This window comes from Paramisgurnus dabryanus, chromosome 10 (assembly GCF_030506205.2).
Source record: "Paramisgurnus dabryanus chromosome 10, PD_genome_1.1, whole genome shotgun sequence".
Taxonomy (NCBI): Eukaryota; Metazoa; Chordata; class Actinopteri; order Cypriniformes; family Cobitidae; genus Paramisgurnus; species Paramisgurnus dabryanus.
The window spans coordinates 2,553,967-2,573,018 of record NC_133346.1 but is presented as its reverse complement, the minus strand read 5'-3'; the positions used below and the strand labels follow the sequence as shown (position 1 = coordinate 2,573,018).

The window sequence follows — 19,052 nt, the reverse complement described above, 5'->3', positions numbered from 1 at the left end:
CACAGGTGCCACAAGTCAAACAAATAAGAAAAACTACCCACACCCACAACATAAAAAATGCTCAAACATACTGATTTTACAAGCACCCAACTGAATTTATCTTGTTTGCTTGTAAAACCCTCGGCCACTGACCCACAACACAATAAACCAACTCATTAAAAGCTCTCAGGTTTTCAATGATAGGCTTGCCTGGTTTAGAGAGAGATTTTGTGAAGTCTGTGTGTGCTGAAATTTCAGCACATTTGCTTGCAAAAACCACACTTAATCTTGGATAAAAGGACAGTTGGTTGGCGCGGTCCAGATGACTCAGGCATGCGTTGAAAAGATGCCACACGTGGTGTGTAGTTGCTACGCAAGACATCTGGCTCCGTCCACATTCTGTCTCATAAAAATTGCATCTTAAAAGCACATTTTAACAGCTTATCCTGTGAATTAGTAACTTGAAGTGGTTCATTTACTGTTGACTTCCAGTTAAGTAGCTACAGTAAATAATATAATTGACCCAGAAAAAGATCTACTGTAAATACTTCTTCAAAATATTATATAGCAAGTTTTGCATGGCGAGCACAAATCCTTTCCTCCATAAAATGTATATTTCTGATTTATATTGCATGCTCTTAATTTTATGAGAAATTATTTACTAGCATTTACAGTATGAGGCCCTGTTTGATTTGTCCTTTGACTGCCTATAATAACAATGACAGCTTTCCATGAGACACGCTGTTATGGATGCAGACTGCAGCATGCTCTAAATAATCATTTCTGTCATTAATGTTGCACTGTAAAAAGATTCCGTAGAAATTACAGTATTACTGGCAGCTGGATGCCAGTAAATTACTGTAGATTTAAATGTATGTTAATTACCTGCAACAGTTTGTTCAAAGTTAAATGAACATTAAACATTAACAAGTCTTTGTCTTACAGAATAAAAATATAAAATAACAGCCTCAAGCAAAGCATTCTGGGAAACAAAATCTGAAGGAAAAACCCAGAAAAAGGTTGATGAGGATTTTTGGTTCCCAGAATGCTTTGCATGAGGCTGTTATTTTATATTTTTATTCTGTAAGACAAAGACTTGTTAATGTTTAATGTTCATTTAACTTTGAACAAACTGTTGTCAGTAAATAACATAAATTTACATTTACAGTAAGTTACTGGCATCCAGCTGCCAGTAATACTGTAATTTCTACGGAATCTTTTTACAGTGTGGGATTAAGTGATCTGGTCTCAATGGCATTCCTGTTGTTGCTTTATCTGAATGGTTCAATGAAAACTAGATAAGAAATGTTCATGTTGACTGACAGAGCAGATACTGATAGAGAGGTGGCAATACACATGCTGTTTATTTGTGTTTATGAGAGATCCTCAAATTGTTTATGAATATTAAAGACATATTTTAGATCAAAATTATTTAAGCATTATTAAAAGTCATAATTAAAGTGCATTAAATCTAATATAGTTTGTAATATAGCATTGCACATGTAATATTTTTTATTCTTTCTGAACAATCTGATAGCTTTTAGTAGGGATGTGCATTTATGTCATTTTTTCATTTCGATTAATCCATAGGTCCCGAGTACTCGATTAACTGGGGGCAGGGCAATCAAAGGGGCAGGGCGTACACGTCATGGTTAAAAAGAAAATATTTTTATTAAAAACACTCAAATAAAACTTAATTTTGAAGAAACTTTGACAGAACAATGAACACATACTAGATTATTAATAAATGAAATGTTTTTAACAGAAACCTCTACAGGAATAGCTGCGTTATGAAGAGAAACTAAAAGGTTAATAAACACAAACCGAAGGGCTTTCTATATGACGCACCCTATGAAATATAAAGCCTTTATATAACATAAATGTACACCGTGCATCTTTCTGCATAAAATGCAAGACTTCAACTAAGTTTTCAACTAAGTTATGTACAGAAAGTTTAACTCCCTTTGTGGACGTGCATCATAAACAGCGCGCTTTAAAACAGGTTCAGTCAAAGCACAAGTTTCATAACATTAACCAGCTTTAGGTCTTTTGCTATTATTGTAGCGATTAGCTGTGTCGTGTCGTCTTCTTACCTGTTCTCAGTCAAGATGTAATACTGCTTGGATGGCTCTTTGGTATCTCTTGACATTTGATGTTTAAATATGAGATGATAACCAATTTAACTTTTGACGGCGCTGTACATTTTGCACTTTGTATTTCCGAAAATCATGGCATCCTTTTAAACCATAGTGCATCAGTGATGTGAGATGTGGCCGGCTTCACGGGATCGGCGGGCTGCCGCGCATTGCGCGGATCGGCGGGTTGCTTCACGGGATCGGCGGGTTTCTGCGGCGCGGATGCGTGGAATTATCTGTTTGTTTTTTAAACACGCATGGTAATGTTACTGATGTCATACGCCGGTCTGCGTAGCCCGACATGACGTCAAACACGCATCTCCAGACTCAGTCTTTACTACCACATGCGCTTGTAACGCTAACCAGCCATCCAAATGCTGCCATATCCACAATAAATAAAAAACCACTTGATCATCGTTTCCATGATCGATCATCGATGCTACGTTCGGGTACCTGAGCAATCGAGTACTCGTGCCCATCCCTAGTTTTTAGTAGAGATGCACCGACATATCAGCAAATAGTTGGTGTCGGCCGATAAAAGCAAAAAAAAAATTGCTATCGGCTGATAGTCATGGCCAATATTTCCTTCTTAATCAAAGAGAACACGGAAATGCAAAGAAACATCACAAGTTTAATGTTCATTATGTGAATGAATCACATTCAGAAAATGTAATCTTCAAGTTATAACCTGTAATGCGTGGGTCAATGTATAAACAACCCGCGCTCGACCGACTTTTTCAACTAACCCACCCGCAACTCGGACCGTGCTGGGCAAAGGTTAATCGCGATTAATCGCATACAAAATAAAAGTGATTTTTTTTGCATAATATATGAGTGTGTGCTGCAATTATTATGTATATATATTCATGTATGTATTTAGGAAACATTTACATGTGTTTATATATTTATTTATATTTTAATATATTCTATATGATAAATAAATAAATAAATTATATATACATAAATAAATTCTGAAATGAATATATGTATGTGTGTGTGTTTAAATATACATAATAATTACACAACGTACATATATATTACCCGACCCGCTTCTTGACACGCATTTTTTTAAAAGTATAATTTTTTAAAATAGTTAATTGGCAACTTTATTTCAAATGACCCCACCAACCGCGACCCGAATATCATAAAAAATATTTTTGGATGACTCTTAACTGCGGGCACCTGCTCATTTTGGATCAACCCGCACATCACTGATTATAACCACCAAACTGTCGGTATCGGCAAACATCACTTTGAATAATAGGCTATTGGTATCGGTGCATCTCTACTTTATAAATATCTTAGCCAATCAGCTAGACTTCCTTTGTATCATCATCATCATTACTGGAAACACGTTTTTAGTTGCTTTTACCATCTGATGACTACATCAGTGATTCCCTTGTAGATCATTTTATGATATCATAAATGCTCATACCTCAAGCATATCAGATAACAGATGGGTTGTCTATGCAATCGGGGTGTCTGATCTCTAATGGGCAAGAGTTCAGTTTATTTAGCTTCAGTTAAGCTGCCGCAGAAGTGCTCAGGGAGTGAGATAAATGCAACGTGCAATCTTATCTCTTTTAAATAGCCAGGCGAGAGAGAGGACGTGATGGTCTCTTTTGAGCTATCACACTTCAGCCTGCTTCATTTCAATATGAAAGTGCCCAGCTGCAGAGCGTGCCGTATACCAGCTCCCATCGCACCAGCGGCCTGAATGGAGCCGGATTCAGCCGTTCACATCTTTACTCGGCTACTCTCTTGATAGTCATCCTCATTAATATTCCCCACGTCAGCGATACCTGAAGAACACGCTTGCTTTATATGTGCTGTTAGCTGCACATGTTTCCACAGTTACCATTATTATGCTCTTTGCAGAAGACGTCTTTGGCATTTATTTCCAAGGCAACCGTATTTTCCAGGAAACTCTTCTGGTCAGGCACTTTTGCCCAAGGTTCTAAGGCTGAAAAAGGGTTTGTAGATGTGTTCATGAATTGATCAACCTGTGAAAACAAGAGCAATGAGAAAAACTTCCCATGCAAGAGGGACATTATTTACTATCTGTTAAGCATGTGTGAAGCATTGCAGTTCTTACTTAAAATTAATCATCATCATAATAATGTTTTATGATTCAATTTTGCGACATATTTAGCAAAATTGATGTTCAGATGTATTGCCAGGCAAGAAGACATCAAATAAACAATTTAGCTTAAAAAGCTAAGGACATTTGAAGCCATTCGTCCAATAACAGCCTTCCATAGATTGCATTTCAGTCAGGAGAGACAGGCATTGTTCAGTATATGCATCATGAGGTTGAATTGCATGTGTGTTGTGTAAACATGCTAAAAGTCAACCTCTTTCATCTAAAGCAATAATTTTTTTTATCGTTTGAAACCATTTTATTATGCACACATCATATTTCGCAAATATTTGTTTTAATTTTGCTTTTGACCACAGATAGATAGATAGATAGATAGATAGATAGATAGATAGATAGATAGATAGATAGATAGATAGATAGATAGATAGATAGATAGATAGATAGATAGATAGATACAGGCTTGTTTATCATATCAATTTCACCTCATCTTTAAAGGGGACATACCATGGAAAAAGTGCAATACTTGGGTCACTAGTACTGGTATCAAGCTAGAAAATGTCAATAAGATCAACCCAGTAACTTATTTTTGGTAAACCATTCTCCACAAGTATCTGAAAAAAATAGGTCATTGAAAGTTGGCTCCCCTGGTGATGTCAGAAGGGGATAGTACCGCCCCTTAATCTGCACTGAAATTTAGTACAGAGATCATTTGCATATTAAAGGACCCAAAACGGCACATTTTTGCACACACCTACAAAGTGACAATTTTACCATGATATAATAAATTATATATATGGTATTTTGGGCTAAAACTTGTACTTTGGGGACATCAAAGATTTATTTTACATCTTTAAAAAGTCTTGTGAAATGTCCCCTTTAATGCTGCTTTGTTGTGACAGTTTTTATTTTGACCACTAGGGGGATGCAGTCTACAACAGAAAGGTTGCTTCATATTCTTAATAGCTGTTTGCTGGCCACAGTATGTCTTAAGAGGCCAATGATTGACATTTACTGTACTTCTAAAGTCCTCTTACCTTGATGAAATGACATGGTGGGAATGTGCCCCGTAATAACATCCTGTTCGTTCTGTACCTTTAGAGAGCAGAATTATTAGGACATGAAAGTGAATTTGTATGCATCAGTAGAGGTGAAGTCGTGCGTAGGCTTTCTGTCGAGATAAAGTGCTCTGTTAAAAGCACATCGGACGGAGGGGACGTAATTAAAAATGCGCCCAAAATAAATGGGACATGAGGAGGCACCGTCGATTTTCCACCTACTGGAGTTTAAAAAGAAAAGATCACGCAACATTATATGAGACCTATGACAGTGCCAGTCCAATGACAAACTTTTTAATGTCAATAGCCTAGAGAGGTTGACTTAATGTTAGTTTATATTGTATAGCGCATGCTATTGATTTTACAGGTTTGCACATTCCGACTAATTATGTGTTATGAGCAAACAGCCTCACCTCAGTTTACTATGAACTGCTGCGTAACAATGTAAAGTGAGTGACTTTATGGATTGCACAAAATGTTGTTTGTCAGGAAAGCTTAGGCAGCTGACTTGTTGCCTCGCTGCCTCATGATGCATTGACTTCAGCCACTTTAAAGGATTAGTCAGTTTAAAAAAAATTCCAGATAATTTACTCACCACCATGTCATCCAAAATGTTGATGTCTTTCTTTGTTCAGTCGAGAAGAAATTATGTTTTTTGAGAAAAACATTCCAGGATTTTTCTCATTTTAATGGACTTTAATGGACCCCAACACGTAACAGATTTAATGCAGTTGAAACGGCAAGTTTCAAAAGACTCTAAACGATCTCAAACGAGGCATAAGAGTCTTATCTAGCAAAACGATTGTCATTTTTGACAAGAAAAATAAAAAATGCACTTTTAAACCACGACTTCTAGTCTATCTCCGGTCCTGTGACGCGCCAGGGCGACCTCACGTAATTCCGTAATGCCGTGGAAAGGTCACGTGTTACATATATGAAACGCACATTTGTGGACCATTTTAAACAATAAACTGACACAAAGACATTAATTAGTATCATTCCACATACAACAACGTCGGAACGGTCTTCTTTCTCCACACTTGTAAACACTGGGGTGTAGTTTCGCATTCGTCATCCGTGACTTCTTGACGTGATGACGTATTGTGTGAGGTCGCGCTGGCGCGTCAGATGACCGGAGATAGACAAGAATTTGTTGTTTAAAAGTGCATATTTTTTATTTTTCTTGTCAAAAATGACAATCGTTTCGCTAGATAAGACCCTTATGCCTCATTTGGGATCGTTTAGAGTTCTTTGAAACTCCGTTGAAACGGCAATTTTAAACTGCATTAAATCTGTTACTTGTTGGGGTCCATTAAAGTCGATTAAAATTAGAAAAATCCTGGAATGCTTTCCTCAAAAAACATAATTTCTTCTTGACTGAACAATGAAAGACATCAACATTTTGGATGACATGGTGGTGAGTAAATTATCTGGATTTTTTTCAAGAAAAGGGACTAATCTTTTAAGGCACCTCTGGGAAACACATTCAGACAGCCTTCATAGGCAGCGTAATGGAATTATGTTTGAAATATAAACAGAGAGCCCCTTTGTGATAACTATACCCATTTTTTTAAACTGAAATACTAATTTCTCTCTAGAATTGTAATCAAAAGGTGTAAAAAGTTATTTTTTATTTATACTGATTTTGTGCTTCAGATGGTTTTTTGGGCACCATTTTATTTCTAAAGCTCGACAAGGCTCAACCAATCATATGTCCTGGACAAGACCACTGATCTATATAAATGACTGGATTGCTCATGACATCACAATTGTGAAGCCACCGCGCCGCCATATTGGTATGCCCAAACATTCTATTAAATAAATGGATGTTATAAAATGTTAATGATAAAACCTCAGTTTACTAGTCTCTGTTTTTATATCTGAAGTCTTCCTGTACATTATTACAATGCAAACGTCCTAAGCATGTACATAGTTATTTACTGAAAGTTGTACATTTTGTTTTTTAAACAGTAAGTTACTATACATTTATCTTCATTACAGTATCAGATCAGCAGACAGACCGCAGCATATTTATGACAAACGTGCTCATTCTCAAATCTAAATAAATAATCATGCTTTTGCTGGTTTTGTAATTATGTTATCTTTACATGTTACCTAAACTTATTCAGAGAAATAACGCTGACCTTGTAGCTTACTGTCAAAAAACTTTATTTATACCCATGTCATTAACAGAATGCAGCAGACACACTCACCTTAACATTTTTTATAAATTCCTTATCCTGCCCGATTAAAACATAAACATGGCAAATAACACCAGAAGTAACAATTAATTTACGTACACGTATCCTAAAAATGTATCTTGTGTGACTGACACGCTGTAAATCATGATTTTGAATGCAAGTCAATGACGCGCTCTGCCGGTTGGGTATACCAAGATGGGCGCTCAAACTCTGCGCTGGCTTCACCTCACACTGTTACGTTAAGCATTCAGTGACCAAAAGATGATTAAGGTATCTCAGGAGACAGGAAGAAAATCAAACATTGGATTTGGACGTGGCTTGATGCCTTCATGCCTTTGAGATTTTGTACGCAGTCCCTGTCCGTTTTAACATCCATTATGAAACACATTTGAACCAGCAAAGCAATGTAGCACTACTTCCTCAATGACTATTAAGTTTTTCACAGTCCACTATGATGGAATACACCAATGTATCATACTATTTCAAAACCTGCATTATTAATTATTGTGTCACCATATTATCATTGTGAGTGATGCATAGTTGTGAATCATTGTTGCAATTATGCCAGGGTGTTATGGGTGGTATGCTGCTGTGCATTTGCTTCAAATATGTCAAAGATGCGTCACAGTTGAGCTGTTTCCAGTGTTTAGTCTGTAACTATGGTGTTTTCCACATGGGTGATTGTTTGTAATCGCATATTTGGCACCGGGTGAGCTTTATAATATTGTGTGTTGCCACGATACCGTGCTTTGTTTGTAATGCACAGTTTGACCGTCCTCTCGTATAGATAGTAAGATCGTCCTCCTAGACAAACAAATACTTGTGCACACATGGCACGGTCTGTCAACAACTGAAAATGTGTTAAAGCATGTGACATTTACTGTGTGGTTTTTGAACTCTCGATTGTGTCTGGAAGCTAAATCATCATCAAAAAACAGGTCACATAACAGCACCCAGTTTGGTTGTTTTCAAAAGTGATCCAATCTGCATCTCACTTTAAACATTTTTACTGCTTCATTTATGAAAACTGGGTGTAAGGTTTACTGTCACCATGTGGTTAGCATGCTAAAATAAATGTCATATTATACGCTTTGATCTGACCCATCAGACATTGCTTTAGCTCTGTAAAGTTTATTATATACTGCCTTTTTAACTGCTTGTCTTTGACGTAGGTGGAGACCAAATACACACAAATCCTTATTACTGTGCTTGTCTGCATGAAATGAAAGTCAAACACAGGGCATAACAAATGCAGTGTTACGCATTACAATGTTTGCAATTAGTCATGGGCTCGTAACCCTTTATGAAACGCGATAAAGTAAATAAAAAAGCATCCAAACTCTGCTCATTTCAACCTTTTGGCATAAACAAATAATCGTTTCTCGTTCGTGAATTCGATTGGTAAATAGTACCAGGGTTCCCACGGGTCCTTGAAATCCTTGAAAGTTTGTGAATCTGGGGGAAAACATTCAAGGCCCTTGGAAGTTTTTGAAAATATACATACATAGATACAGGTCATTGAAAGTGCTTGAATCTATTTTATGCAAGAAGTTTTCTGGAAAAAAAATCCATATTATTCCCTGTGTAGTGTAGGATAATATCATAAAAATTCTAGACTTTTTAAGCACACGTGCTAACTGTTCATTTTAAATGCTTATATCTTCTGTATGTGAATGTTGATTTATACCAAAATGCTTTTTTGCGTAGTTATGTTTGACACATGAAAACGTCTCGGGTTACGTATGTAACTGTTGTTCCCGGAGAAGGGAACGAGACGCTGCGTCTCCCTTGTCATACTTCCTGCGTTCCTGTAACGCCGTCTTTGGCAATATTTCAGATAGCGATATACTTCCTGGCTCCCACGTCACCCTGTCTTTGTCGTTAAGCTTCACCATTGGTTGAATTTGATATACACATTCAGATGCACTTACCCCTGGAGGCGTCCCCAAAGTGTCACCGCAGTGACGCAGCGCGAGTTCCCTTGAAAGGGAACTGTAACAATGTATCTTAAAAGGTAACACGATGTAACCTTGCTCTCACTTGAAATGTGTCCCCACATTTAGTCCTTGAATTTAAGGGTATTGGACCTGGAAAGTCCTTAACTAAGGTGTGGGAACCCTGTACACTAATTCTCAAAAGGGTAAGTCCAGTCACGGATAATTTTTAATTTTAATAATTTTCACAGAATTTCCAATTATTCATTTTTTATTTGCCAACATTTTAATAAAATCAATGAGGAACTCAAAGTTGTGCTGTATTGTAGGGCCACAACGTACAGTGGTGTAAAAAACATGTATGTTGTTATATAATTTACATTTTTCAAATATGTTTTTTATTATTATTATAGCATTATTTTATTTAACAAGTTACAGCATTTGTTTTCAATATCGTGCAAATCCTGTAAATACAGTAACAGTAACCATTATGATATAATTATAAATTGAAATATTCACATAATACCTTGTTGTTAAAATATAATAAAAATTATAGTCTTTTTAGTTAAAATTGATGCTTGTTTCACTATACGTTGCAGTGATGAGAAAATGTTAATCAATGTGTTTTTGCAGAGACCAATGTCAGATGTGTGTTTGCACAGACAGTCATATCAGCTTTAGTCTCTGCAGGACATCTCGGTGTAAAGTGTCGTGGTTCATTACGATCTCCCTGACCTGCTTCGGATCATTATTGCATGCTAAGTGTGAAAATAAGATTTTTTAATAGGTCTTGGCGGATTATGAAAGGGCGACCGATCCGTGTCTGGAAAGTCATTTCAATCTCCTTCCAGAGCTCTTTGTTTTCCTAGTGTGTCGTGCGAGGACGGATTAGTCCCCTCCTCTCGGGAGCGAGGCACAGCGTAGCAGCCAGCAGAATGAAAGAGAGGGAACGTGTGAGGGAATTATTGGGAGTGGCTGGGATGCCTGGACTGGGATTGACGCAGGCAGAGGCACTTGATGACGTGGGGAGTGAGAGAATCTTCTGTACGAGCCCAGCCGCGGGGTTTTGGGCTCTTAAACCGCCACCACGCTTCCATCTGCTTCCACTTTCCCTCTCCCTTACGTTAACGGCTCCGTATTTCTCTACCTGCTGAGTCCAAACTCATCACTTAGTAATCTGACAAATGTGCAATTATCCTTAATATATCCGCACGTGTGAAATGAGACATTTATTTGTCTTTCATATTTAAGACCAAAAAGCATATGAAGCATTGACAGTACACTTGTAATGATTATATAATGGTCAATTAGTGGTATTTGCGATTATTCATTATGTAAATGATGAATAATACATGAACGATACTTTACATGGTTTGGTGTTACAGTACTTTGCAATGGTTGATAAAAGTTTATTTACATTAAAACAAGGACCCAAGTCATATCTAGGCATAAGAATATCACAGTAATACTTTCTAGGATTTGAACCCATCATCTTGGTGCTGCTATCGTCATGTTATAGCAGTTGAGCAACAGGAACACACAAATCTAGTTTTTGGTAAATATTATACAGGATTAAGTTGTGATTTTGTTATGCAGTTTTTATGATGAAATGCTATTTTTGTAGTAAATGTTTAAAAGCAAGGAATTCATCACAGGTTTGTGTAAAGAGACGAGCAGTGTGTGCTAAAGGAAAAATGCTGTTGGGTTTACTAGTCGGGCGTGACAGAACCGCACGTATGTAAGCGTGCACGAACATGCACATAGACGTACGCACAACAGCTGTTGCAGACGAACTAACATCCCTCTGTTTCAGGAGTCTCATTCACCTGGAATTTGTTTTTAGTCTTTCTGCTGCCAAAATGCTTATGAATTAGCAAAAGATCTGTTCTGTAGATCTCGCTGAAGTGGAAAACAGACATTACAGAGTGTTTTGGGGCTTGAGACTTTGTTTTACGCCACACTAGTTCAGATATACCGCAGACATGGAAGTATATGATTGAAATTTCAGAGAACAGATTTCTTGGGTTTTTCCGTCTAGGACTGTGAAATATAAAAATATTTTTTATTCTTCTCTTTTTTGACTGACTTCACTAAGCCGTTTTTTTTTGTCAACTTGTTTCCTACAGCCACCTTATTTTCATGGTGTGCATACTTCCAGGCCCCGATTAACACAATGTATTGCCCTAGGGCCCACATTTGAATTGCCCCTCCTCCAATATTTTAAAGGTCTAGTTATTGCAGGGCATTAAATCAAACTGCAATGCAATCATTCATGTTTTCCCCAAAATAGCGTATTACTGACAAATACTTTGATAATAAATACACTTAACCCTCTATGTATTTATTGCACATGTCCTTATCAGGGTTTCCCGCAGCACTTGGCAGTTCGGGCGGCCCGCCTAAGCTGGGAAACCCTACCGCCTTAACTACGTCGTCCAAAAAAAAGCAAAAATTCGCTGCACAAAAGGCCGTCAAGTGCATCTCTGAGAATAACGCGGGTGCACTTCACACCGCGAGCGGGCACGCCTCCACACGGCCAAATGAGAGAAAGATGTGGTCCGTCACTGTCTGGAGGATAACTAGTAGCCAGTTGATAAAACATCTCGGAGAATAGCGCAGACTCACTTCACACTGTGAGCATGCACAAGCGCCACATGGACGCTCTACAAAGAGAACGGCCCTGGGAAGTTTTTGAAAATATACATATATATATATATATATACAGGTCATTGAAAGTGCTTCAATCTATTTTATGCAAGAAGTTTTCTGGAAAAAAATCCATTTTGTTCCCTGTGTAGTGTAGGATAATATCATAAAAATTTTAAACTTTTTAAGCAAAAGTGCTAAACGTGCTTATATCTTCTGTATGCAAATGTTGATTCATACCAGAATGCTTTTTTGCATAGTTGTGTTTGACACTTGAAAACTTTACTGTTGTTCCCTGAGAAGGGAACGAGACGCTGCGTCTTCCTTGCCATACTTCCTGCATCCCTGTAACGCCATCTTTGGCAATATTTCAGATTGCGATATACTTCCTGGCTCCCGCGTCACCCTGTCTTTGTCGTTAAGCCTCACCATTGGTTGAATTTGATATACACATTCAGATGCACTTACCATTGGAGGCGTCCCCAAAGTGTCACCGCAGTGACGCAGCGCAAGTTCCCTCGAAGGGAATCTTTAACAGTGTATCTTAAAAGATAACACGATGTAACCTTGCTCTCACTTGAAATGTGTCCCCACATTTAGTCCTTGAATTTGAGGGTATTGGACCTATTCGCGCAAAATGCCGCCCTTGGCAGCTGGCCACGTCACCTATGCCTAAATCCACCACTGGACATTTGTGGGCTCGCGATCTACTTGTCTTGAGAACTTGAAAAGCCAACTAGAAGAAATTAAAAATTTGAACATGCTTGAGGAATTGTAAAAATGCTTGCATTGTTTCAAAAAACTTTGTCGCAGTCTGGAGCCCTTGGTGCCCCCCATTGGCTGTTGACCCAGGGCACTCCCCCTATTCAGTCTATGGATAATTCAGCCCTGCTTACTTCTCATGATTCAGCTCAGATTTTCAAGTTCAGATGCATGAAAGTAAAAAAAATAATTGCAAATATGTTTCTGTTTTATTGCAGCTGCTTGTATTGCCTTTGCTTTAAAAAAAATCATAAAACAGTTTTTCAGATAAAATATTTTTTCTTCGGCATCCAAAACAGGAAAATGTCACTGTGGCTTTTTCGGATAGAAACGTTAAAGGATGTGTAATGATCAAATGTATGAGTTCATTCTCTGACCTGTGGTATTTATGTATAGTATCATTGAGGTGTGATGCACTGATGGTTGTCCACAGAAAACAATAGGCTTTGCTTATTCTCTCAATAGCACTCATCTATAAACGCCAAACCACATTAGACAGGTCAGTCATTGATGGTATTGAATCCTCTGTATGTTGAATACGTAGGAAGTTTTTTTGGCTGCAGTTCATTTAGTTGTGTCTTGGATTTACATTCTTAGCCTGACGCTCACATTGCGCTCAAGCCAGGTGTTGCATTGAAAGCAGATGCAATGTAAAATCTAAACTGTGAGCGGAGCTGATAAATTCAGCGTTAAGAATATTGCTAATGATGGGGAATGTGTTCGGGAATACAAGAGCAATCCAGGGTGTTGACGTCAGCGTGCAGCGGCAGTGATTCTGCTCCAGGTCATCTGGCATGAGATGGGAAACAGTTTGCGCATTTTCTCTCGGCCGCGAGAGAATGCAATGACTTGTTTTGACATGCCACCTTATTATTTGAAGATGCTTGGTTTTAGTGATTGGACATGTTTAATAATCACAGATTTGATCTCACAGGTTTCATCTTCCATGGAATGTGTTCATGACAAATAAACCAAACACCACCAAAAAGTTACACTCAGGTTACCGAAAAAATGAAAAAGATTTTGAATGTTATTATTTAAACAATGATATGTGCAGAATAATGCAAATAATTCATGAAATGCTGTGAATATCGAATCACTATCCATCCAAAAGAATAACATCTTTTTGAGATTACTTTTTATTGTAAAGTACAAATTACAAGTGATGCTTATATTAGAAATAGTATGTGAAAAGATAAAGAAGCTTTTTATATATCACATATACATTTTTTGGGGGGGGGATTTATGCAACAATTTCATATACGGGGGGAAAAATAAGTATTTGACACATCAGCATTTTTATCAGTTAGGGAATTTATAAGTGGACTGTTTCCACCAGATGTAGCTAGGGCTGTGACGTTTAGGATTTTTTTCTCACCGCGGTGAAGCATCAAAAAATCACGCGGTTATGCGGTTAACCGCACAACAGTAACCCCCCCAAAGGCCAAGCGACCCCAAACCAGCCCCCCGCACTTGAGATTTAGTTATTCGCGCAGTTAGTGAGTTGGTACGGTTCCATGGCATGCAATAAATATCAGAGCAGCTGGGCATGACGCGCTTAGAGTAATGGCTTCATGTTTAAGAAGATTGCACCCGTGACAGTAGGCTATTTGTGTGTATTTAATTGAACATTTTCTGTAGACACCAAGTACTGAAACTAAGTGATTAAATAACAATAATCAGACACGCGCACATAATAAACCCCTATATATGTTTAATCCCTCCCCCTTGCGCGGAAAGCAAGCCCTGAACACAGGATGGAAGACAGTAAATTATGATTAACAATGTCTTTTGTGTATAGTTCATATCATACAGAATATGAAAAAAAGATCTGTGCCACTTGAAAGAAAAAAATCTGAATTGAGTCACTTCAAACAAGTAGTGTAAATGCGGCCTTAGGTTCTTCAGCCCTCAATGAAAGCATCACCTGCAATTTATTATTGAAGAGATGCATCTTAAATCCATCCTTCAAGCTTGTCTGCTTGAGTGGAAACATGTTTAAGGGATAAAATGCAGACTGCACTAAATGGAAAAAACATGGCTACTTGAGTAAAGTTTACATCAGGGTACAATAATAAAACAATCCAAAACATTCTAAAAAGTTACATTAACAACGGCTTTCATATAATGTCAGCAATGTCAATATGATTATTGGTTAGTATTATTAATAATAATAATTACAATATAAAATACTTTTAGTATGAGATTTATGGTTTGGGAATTAATATAATTCAAGTCACAAGTGTGCAAAAAAGCAATAAGCCCCAAGAAGCAGTGGGTTACCAGTGCATTTTATAACAGCTATGGGGGTTTTAGGCACTCCGCTACACGTTGTGCCTAACAACGCCCCTTAGCTGTTATAAAATGCACTGAAATCCCACTGCTTTGCGGGGCTTATTGCTTTTATTAAACGGTTACTTCATATGCATAGCAGGATTTCATAAAATAAAACACATATAAGTTTTAATTATATTAGTACAAATATTACTCTTACGCCAAACAAAGTAGTTCCTCGGAATCAAGTGTGTCTGCAACAGAGCGGAGTTCCCAACCAACACAGACGCAGCAAAATTTGATTAAAGACTGTAGTTTTTATTTTAATAAATCAACATTCATCTAATTTATACATTAACATTTATATCGTGCAACTGTTGAAGTGATGATCAAATATGCGTGGAAGCATGCTTAACTTTAACTCTTTCCCCGTCAGTGATTTTTTTAAAGTTGACATTTTTAAGTTTCATCCTACCTTCATTTGTTCTCTTGTCACCTCAATTGAAAACTTATCATTCAATTTTCAGCTAAATGCTTAGATGATTCCATTTTTGTGAAGAACTTTTGTAAGACATCAGATTCAGACCGCTTTTAAAACGCTTTTAGTGTTGAGTGCATGCATCTGTGTTTAAGTTGGGTAAGATCGCCACCCAGATAATAGCTGAGATATGAATTTGAGGTAGAAACTCCTCAGGGAACATTTTCTCTTTATTGGCGAGATGACTCAACAATTTTTATTGACATTTATCTGGATATCGCTATTAATTGTGCAAATGTATACAAATTAAAAATATGATTAAAGACTGTGGTGTTTATTTTCATAAATCAGTATGCAGTAACAGTGGCGCAGTGATACTTATGTAATGCGGTCTGAACCGTGGGGTTACCGGGGTATTTTATCACGGCTTAGAACGCGTTTCAACCAATCAGAATGAAGAACCAGAACGGCTGTTTGATGAATACTGTTTTACCACAGCTGGCAGATTTATCAAATCTTGCTTTTAATATTCAATCTAATTTCAGAACCAATAAATCTTCATATAATAATTCCGTATTTTTAAGTATTTTCATTCTGTACTGTAACAGTTATGAGTTGTTTATTCAGTAATCTGTCACTGTTTTCAATTCAGACATCAAACGTGCAAAAAATAAATGATTCCTCATAGCAGCGTATTTGTGTTGCAAATTACCCAGGGATCTGGGTGTGAAAGCTGCTGTGGAGAGTAACACACTATAAATAGATCTGTGTGAAGGGGCGGCTCAGGAGCGAGAGATGGACTGAAATGCAGAAGCAGCTATTAGAGAGAGAGAGACAAGAGAGATGTGTGTCGTGTCGCACTGTGTCACACATTAGTGGGTCATCTCAATGATTCACTATTTACTGTGTGTGTGTTATGTGGATATTTAGTCTACATCATTCATACTGTTGTGTTTGTTTGTTTGTGTGTGTGTTTGTCAAAGATGATGTATAGTCAATCGTTCATTATTGCAATATAATGCCGCAGCATAAATTCGTCTCTCAGATCAGTCCGGCTCGAACTGTATCAGATGCCACAGGCAAGGGTTTATTCTCAGGTCTATTGTTTAAAATAAGAGATACAATGGAAACGTTCAACCCCTAAGCAAAAGGCGAATACCTGTGAGATTGATTATTGATTTTTAAACACAAGCCCTGATGCTGCCCATTAAGAATGAGAAAGGAAAATAGTCCATAGATGCCACAATTTATGTGATCAGAGCGAAAGTGTCGGATGTGCGATACCTGTATCTTAGTACCAAAAACTAAAATTACAACATGACTAATGAGAGTTAATTCCATTAATGATATTAAATAACTAATATTAATTATATTGAGAATTTATGTATACTTTTAAATATTTTTAATCCAGCATAGGTTAAACTTTTGCTGGGCAAAGATTAATCGCGATTAATTGCATACAAAATAAAATTGATTTTTAGCATAATATACAAGTGTGGGCTGTGTGTAATTATTATGTATATATAAATACACACACACACACACACACACACACACACACACACACACACACACACACATTCATGTATGTATTTAAGAAACATTTACATGTGTATATATATATTAGGGCTGTCAAAAGATTAATCGCGATTAATCGCATACAACATAAAAGTTTGTTTTTGCATAATATATGTGTGTGCACTGTGTGTAATTATTTTCATAAATAAGTACAAATACATGCATGTATGTACTTAAGAAACATACATATATATACATATACATATATTTACTTTTTTTGTATGCGATTAATCGCGATTAATCTTTGCCCAGCATACAAGCTAACAGATAAGGTTTGTCCCTTTTTGACCCAACACTGGGTTGAAAATAACCCAGCAATTCTTGATGTAAATTCCTACATTATTCACAATCTTGCTTAAATTCATCTTGCATATAACAGACGCTTTTTTGACAGTTTCTCATTTATAAAGGCATTAAACATTTGTGTATTGGCTGAAGATTACCAAATGTATTTGTCATTGATCCGAAGAGGACAAAGAGCTCTCTTTGATTTAATAGGAATTCATTATGTGTACATTTGTACTATTTTAAGCATCATTACTATTTTGTTAATGTGATGTAGTAAGTCATTTTGTGAGGCAGAGCGTACCGTACTGTTAATATTAATGAACTTATTCATCAACCTCACATGCTTGCATTCTTCATTCACATTCTCTTGTCTTCTGGTCTTTTTCAGGGCAGTTGGATTTTATGCTTTTATGTGTGTGGGAAAGAAACATTTTGACCAGATTGCAGTCACTCGCAGGCTTGTTTCCCATGAAACTGACCAAACCACAGCAAAAATGCTGTAGCCCCACCCTCTTCAAGCGGTGAAGATGTTCATAAATAAACACAAGTGGGATATCCATTAAAGCATTGCTCATTTTCCTGACATAAGCATCTTTATCTTCACTGCGCTGCTCCATCTATGGTTAGGAGTTTGTGTGATAATGCACTGGAAATATATAAATCAAACTATTTTGATTATATCATTTGGAGGCAGGATAAGTAAATCATTCATTTACTTAAAATTGTTTGGTTCACTGTATGTTATATTCGGCTGGTGATGTGTGCTGTACCGCTTCAGTCTGGTTTCAGCCTTCATTGGAAGGACTGAGTAATCCAGATTTCCCTGTTAAGTGCTGTAAAGAAGCAGGTGGATGCTTTCCATTTACTCTGCTTTAAGTGATGCAGTGCGTGTATGCAGGGTGCTGTTCTGGAGTCACTCCTGAATGATTGATGATGACAAAGTGCTGTTTTTTGTAATGGTGGTGGTGGTGATGTGTTGAAAAGAATGACATCTCTATGAGATTGTTTGGTACAGATGGGTTACAGCTCTTTAATGGCAGTGCATCATGGGTTGTGGGCCAGGGCAGAGTCTTGTGTTTCCCATGAGTCTCAGTGAGCACTAAATCCAAGTGAGAGGCAACATTAAAAGTACTCACGCTGTGGTTCATATAAATGGCGTGTTATAAATAAGCAAAGCTTAGCCATATGACTGTGGGACATATTAAGGACATATTATCAGTGTTTTGGCTGTGTAAAGGAGTACAGTATTGCTCATATACAATATATATGATGGTGTGCACACCTGCTTGTGAATATTAACTCTATCAGGAACATATTTTGTAGCTGCCTTTATGTGATTGGGTCAGTGACAAAAACGGTTTGGTATGAGAAAAAAAATCTGTTTTTGAAGCATGCATCAGGTTTATTTCAATCCACATAGTGTATTTATGTTAATTTTATGCAATAAAAAATTACATTTGCAACATTTTTATGAAAGTTAAGACTGAATGGACCTGAAAATGTCAAATGGTGTAACCGGCAATTGCACCAAAGAGTAGGGCTGCATAATGATAAATCGTGTCTAATTGTTTTCAGAATCAAAGTTTTTGTTTACATCATACATATGTGAGTAATGTGTATA

General features: G+C 37.1%; 1 protein-coding gene across 7 annotated transcripts in view; it reads left to right on the top strand.

Annotated features, from left to right (window-relative positions):
* The window catches only part of LOC135745133 (3',5'-cyclic-AMP phosphodiesterase 4D), a 218,438-nt gene that overhangs the window by 99,775 nt on the left and 99,611 nt on the right, over positions 1 to 19,052 (top strand). The window lies entirely within an intron of this gene.